The sequence below is a fragment of the Halyomorpha halys genome, unplaced genomic scaffold (genome assembly GCF_000696795.3).
Source record: "Halyomorpha halys isolate HHAL.00 unplaced genomic scaffold, Hhal_1.1 Scaffold473.1, whole genome shotgun sequence".
NCBI classification, from domain to species: domain Eukaryota; kingdom Metazoa; phylum Arthropoda; class Insecta; order Hemiptera; family Pentatomidae; genus Halyomorpha; species Halyomorpha halys.
The window spans coordinates 157,446-163,511 of record NW_027113075.1 but is presented as its reverse complement, the minus strand read 5'-3'; the positions used below and the strand labels follow the sequence as shown (position 1 = coordinate 163,511).

Here is a 6,066-nt window from a genome sequence, read left to right as displayed (position 1 = left end):
TGGTGCTGTATAATATAATTATACTTTTTCTGTAAAGACTGGCGCACTGAGGTAACCTAATCATTAGCACGTGGTACTCATACTGCTATTTTACAGGGACGACCTCAGCGCTACCTGTCGAAAAGTTATCGTTGCAACAGCTAGGTTTGAGACACCTGTTATTATCTAAGATCGGTAGGCGCCCCCCGCAACATATATATAAATGTTTCCCTTCCCTGTATCGTTAAAATGCTAGCCGATGTTTCGTAAACCTATTTATAGGTCATATATAAGTTATAGTGAAAATAGAAACTGTTTGTAATGACTATTCTAAAGCCTTAAAGTACAAAAAGTAAATAAATGTCACCAAAATGTTTTGTTTTTTTAATGATTACGGCTATAAATTTATTCTATTGAATTTCTATGAAAAATTAAGAAAAAAAATATGAATAAAAGGATACGTTATTTACTCATTAAAAAAAAAGATACATTGTATAATAAACTATGAAAATGAATGCTCAACTGACAGATAGTTAATTACTTTTAAAATCGTTCCAATAAATTGCACCAATATTGCCAAAAGTCTGGCTTATTTACTTTGAAATGTTTATTATCGGAGTATTCAATTTAGATTCCTCGAAGACATGTTTTTATATAACCCAAAATCTATGTAAAGCCCTCCAGTAATACTTGAGATGCTAATTTAAAAAGCAATTGAATTCTAAAAAAGCTATGGAAAAAATAAAATAAAATGCCATCTTAATCGGACCAATATACATACAGTGATAAGAAATTTTTATACTGGACTTAAGACTTGTAGCGGGAAGGAAACTTAGTAGAGTACTGCTATTGCCAGATTTAGGTATGAAGTACTTATAAAATGGATAAACTTATCTATATGACTATTTTGACTACAAATTTTTAAAAATATAAGCAAACCCTTCAGTACGCCTGGATATCTTTGTTGGTTAATGTGCAATATCAATGATTTTCATTTTTCTTTTTTATAAGTAATTTATCCTTTTAAGATTTAAGAATTAGATAAACTTTTAATACTTTTTTACTTACATTGTTAAAGAATAATGTTTGATCTTCATCAACCTTTTTTTATAATAATTGGAATAGCTAAGAAATTTACCATAGGGCCTAGAGGACGACACTGAGTATTTAATAAAAACAGCCTTTAAATCAATCAAACGAACATTACATATCTATTGAAATAGATACTGAGAACTGGGGTGAAACAAAATCAGAAATATCTTTGCTCAGATACTTGTTTAATTTTTTTTTTATTTTATTATGTTTATATTATTATTATACATTGTCTCATTTAGTGTTTGAAAAAATGATTTTCACCAAAAATGTTGATTATTGATCATAACATGTTTTCTTTTTTTTCAAGGACTTTTGGAGATCTTAGACAGTAAAAGAAGGATATATTTTTATTTATTTAGATTTTTTACTGATAAAATAAATGATTATTTAAATAATAAACTATTTCGTAATCATTTGCGATTTTTTTCTTATCAGTCGTACCTTTTAGAGGATCGAATACATTGAGGTGTTTTTCCCTTAAGAGGACAAAGTAAATATCGATCTTGGATAAGAAATACATTGCGGTGGGATATATAAATCGTTACTGAATTTTCTGCCCCATTAGGCTATCTGGTCCTATCTTCGCTGTATATCCGAGTTCTTTCACTATTTATCCTTTAACAGTAGTTTACTCAACTATACTCGAAAACAAGTGGATAAAAGTAGATTTACAGTTATGTTTATATTTAAGGCAAGTTATGATTCAATCCGCTGCTAAAACGGTGGTAAGCAAACAGGCTAACGATGGTGGCTCTACTAAATCTCTACCAAGTGTCTCTAAGCCTTTGTGTTTACCGAGCTGAGGTGCTTGGGAAGTGGACAATAATTCTCCCTCCCCAATCCTAGTTCGTGGCTAAACAAATAGCTTTTGATTTATAATATAATTAGCATTACTTCCACTCTCTTATATTCCTATACAAGCAAACAATACGGAGCATTAACTATCTTTCTGACAAGAACTAAGAATACTGAGTCTGTTTTGAAAATTATGTTTGTGCAATACCAATTTATTTAACGAAAATCAAGTTTTCTTCTACTGATTCCCATCTACTTGAAAGTTTGCAAGCTGGTATAGTACATTGTTGTTGTATAAAAGATAATGGACAGTTGACTACATATTATTAATAAATCCAGTGTGTTGGTCATCGGTTGTAGTGATACAGTTCGTGTTAAAGATTCTCAGATAAGAGCTCTACTCTTAGAAATTGTAAGTAATTTTCAATATTATTTCGTTTTACTTCATCTATGTCTTGTTCTAACATTTCTCACTTAAAATTTTTTAAAAAATAATGTTTTAGTATCTTTATATTTTTCTGGGATAGTTATTTATCATAGTAATACCAACTACTCAGAACAATAAAATGTTGCTAGCATATCAAAAATTTAGACATATTATAGTTATTTATTTATATTTTTATCTTCGTAAATTTTTATGGACCAGATAAAGTACAAATTATATTTGTCTACATATTTGGATTAGCTATTTGTAAACAACAACCAATGATAATTCATTTTCCTTATTAAATTCATTTAAACTCTAACCTAACATCAGTTGATTAAAAGACAGATAATAAAAAAAATTAATAAATATAAACTGATGAAATGCTGCTGAAAAAATAAAATGATTTTACTTATTTTTAATATTTTTAGGTACACATTCAAAATACCAATATTTTATCAACATATATGTACAATATATGGACCGATCTCATGGCAAATTTTAATAAAATGAAATAAATTTATACAAGATATTCTTACTTGGATCATTTGCTTATCATTGCCAAGCCATAGTAACTGCTGAGGAGCGTTCAGCATCTGATTACGTCGTTGGTACCGGCGAGAATGAAGTTATTTGGAGTAAATCTATCGTCCTAACAAACTGAACCGAATAAGAATAATGTTAAGCGGATTGAGAAATCTACAACAATACTTTTGTCTATCATAAGATTCCAGATTTAAATTTTTTATTTTATAATTTTACTTTTATTTTATTTTATTATTATTTTTTTTGGAGGAAGTTTTTTCAGCTAGTATTGGAAAGGTTTTAAACAAATTAAACAAGACAATTAAGATAAGTTTTCCAAATTCAAAGTCACAACACCCTTTCGATGACAATGAACTAAATATTGCAATATTCGGGCAAGGTGTGGCGCACTGTTGGACAGCGAAAATAACCTATTTTTGTTTGCACTATTGATAAATAAAATAGTTACCTGAAATATTTTACTAATTGAAAGGGAAATCTTTCAGCTTTCACACATGTAACGAGCCTTTCAATTCCATTGTTTGTCCACCGTGTGCACCCTTTGAAACTGGATCACTGCTCCAGTTTTTAAGTGTAAATTAAATAATATGTAATAGATAGAGAGACAACCATATTGTTGCTTCAGGCCACAGACATTTATTACTCCTATTTTTAATTCATTTTTTTTTCAAATCAGCGGTTAAACTACGTTCCCCTTAAAACTCCGGCGTTTTTATCATTTACATATATTTATGAGGCCCGAGTGAAGCGGGAGATGTGGGAGCTCTGTGGCTTGGAATAACAACAATCTAATCTGAAAAATAGATATTGAAGATTTTAAGAAACGAGTTCAAGGACATATTTTCTTATTGTATAACAAAAAAAAAATATAGTTATAAGATTTTTTTAAAAATAATGTTTGGTTTTTTACAAGTAAAAGTTAAATCTTTGACGGAAATCATTATGTTAAAAACTAAAAACTTATAAACATGTGTTGTTACTCCTCCAACATACATGTTGGATTACATGGAACATGTAAGAGGACATAGATGATACAGATATAGCTGGCTTAGTTGTTAACCTGCGTTAGCAAGTAGTAGTGTTGTATTTATTTTTAATTCTATACATTCCTTAAATAAAAAGAAACACCACATGCAAAAAACCAATGGATTTTTAAGCTAAAGCGGGTGGACACTCCAAAGTTCTTATACGACATTCTGAGCTTAATCCTCACCGGCAGAACATTTTCTGTTAGAATAAATGACAAGAATTCTCCCCTCAGACAAATCCATGCCGGTACTCCACATGGTTCAGTTCTTTCTCCTATCCTGTTCAACTTCTATGTTCACGACATCATTCAGTCCACACATACCTCCACAACCATGATGCAGCAGTGTTCTCTCATTATGATGACATAATAATAGCAAGAAATACTTTGCAAAGTCATATTAATTAACTTAACAATACTTCAATAAATGGATGATTAGTCTGAACATTGAAAAATGTACTTCAAATGTTGTTACTCTCAGACGCCCACCATACCCGCCAGAACTGTTCCTCAAAAGTAAAAATGTAAAATGGAATCCTGCCAGTGAAACAGTAAGATACCTGGTAATTCACCTCAATTGGCGTCTTAGTTGGAACTTACCATATCATTATCAAACTAACTCAAACCTACGATAGGTTAGCAATGCTTTATACTATCCAAAATCAAAAACAGCTATTCTTATTTTTAAAACAATTTTCAGGCCACTGCTGATTAGTAGGGTTTTGAAGTACGGGGAGCGGCATCCTTTACGAAAAGGAAAAAAAAAACAATCTTTTTAAATTAAAGTTATAACAATTACATTGGATGCCCCTTGGTTTGTAAGGGATAGCCAATTGCACCGGGAATTACAAATAGAGACAATAGAAGATTACATTAAAAAAAGGTTCATGAAGTTCCATTCCCAGTCACCTACATTTAAAGTAGCAGTGACCTACAACTTGGGAAACCCAACCACAAACCCAGGCTACTGCAGGGCATCATGTTATAAATTCTATATTTATCAGTTCTGTTATTGTCACTCTAAAATTGTATTTTATCTTAATTTTTTTTTCTTTTCATCTTTTCCTTAAATTCACTTTCATTTTTTTTTCCATTCGAAGTCAGTCATTTATTTTATTAAATCCATAAATGTCATTGTTTTTGTTATTATATTTACTTTTAACTTTTATTAAAAATTATTATTTTAATCTATTTATTTTATCTTAATTGATTGTTTCGTTTATAACATTCTATATAGTTAGGGGTCTCCCTAATAAATTGTTAAAAAAGTAAATAAAAATATGTACCTCTTAAATTAGCCATGGAAGGCCCACCAGTCCGTATTGCTCATTGACAGAACCCTATCTGGTATTAAATAAATAAATAAAAAAAATGTATTTTCAAACTACTAAGAAATTGACCCTCTGTCAATACAACGCTAGGAAAATTTTCAACATAAAGGAATCATATCTCACAAACAAAATGTCCTCGTGAGACATTACAGTGGATCATGCAATCTAATTGAAGATAATACAGCTAATAAAGGATAGTACAAATTATTATTTGTATCAGTCTTTCGCAGCCATTGCACGATTAAGAATGACAAAATAACAATTTTCATCAATAAGAGATTTATAATTGAAACAAGTAATTTATCGTCAATTAAATGGAAGTGTAATTAGGAACAGACATTTCGAACAAATTGATCCTTAAAATTGCTAAATGCAATTTGGGTATAATTAATAGTATTTATACGGGATTGGATTGAATAAAATATACTATATGCTAGGATTACGCAGAAGATTTTTATTATTTAAGTACATGAATTAATTTAAATCAGGAAATAAACTAATTAAAAATGACATGGGTGGGCATGGGGAAGACAACCACTCAGTGGTGCATCCTCCTGACGTAGAGCAGAAATTTATTGTCAGACTGGGCCGTCCCTCATCCAACTCCTCTTCAGCTTGCACAGCATAGCGGCCAAGATACGGAAAAATCTGATCCAGATATTCAGAATAGATAAGTATGATCCTGCCTTTTATCAATATCTGTTTATTTAATTCATTTATTTCTAAGTTTTAAAAATTTTAATGCTATTTTGTACTGTCTTATATCTATCTCTTTAGTTATATAATTATGGATAGCTAACCTGAAGTTAGGTGCAATAAAACAACTTTTTTATAATTCTTTTCTGACAATAAACTTCTTTTCATTCCAT

At 30.1% G+C, this 6,066-nt stretch overlaps 1 long non-coding RNA gene across 1 annotated transcript in view; it reads right to left on the bottom strand.

Moving 5' to 3' along the window:
- Positions 1–2,958, bottom strand: part of LOC136796589 (uncharacterized) — a 19,110-nt gene extending 16,152 nt beyond the window's left edge. The window contains exon 1 of the long non-coding RNA XR_010844334.1: positions 2,833–2,958. This is a non-coding gene — a long non-coding RNA (uncharacterized lncRNA). The remainder of the gene's footprint in view (positions 1–2,832) is intronic.
- Positions 2,959–6,066: the final 3,108 nt, after the last annotated feature.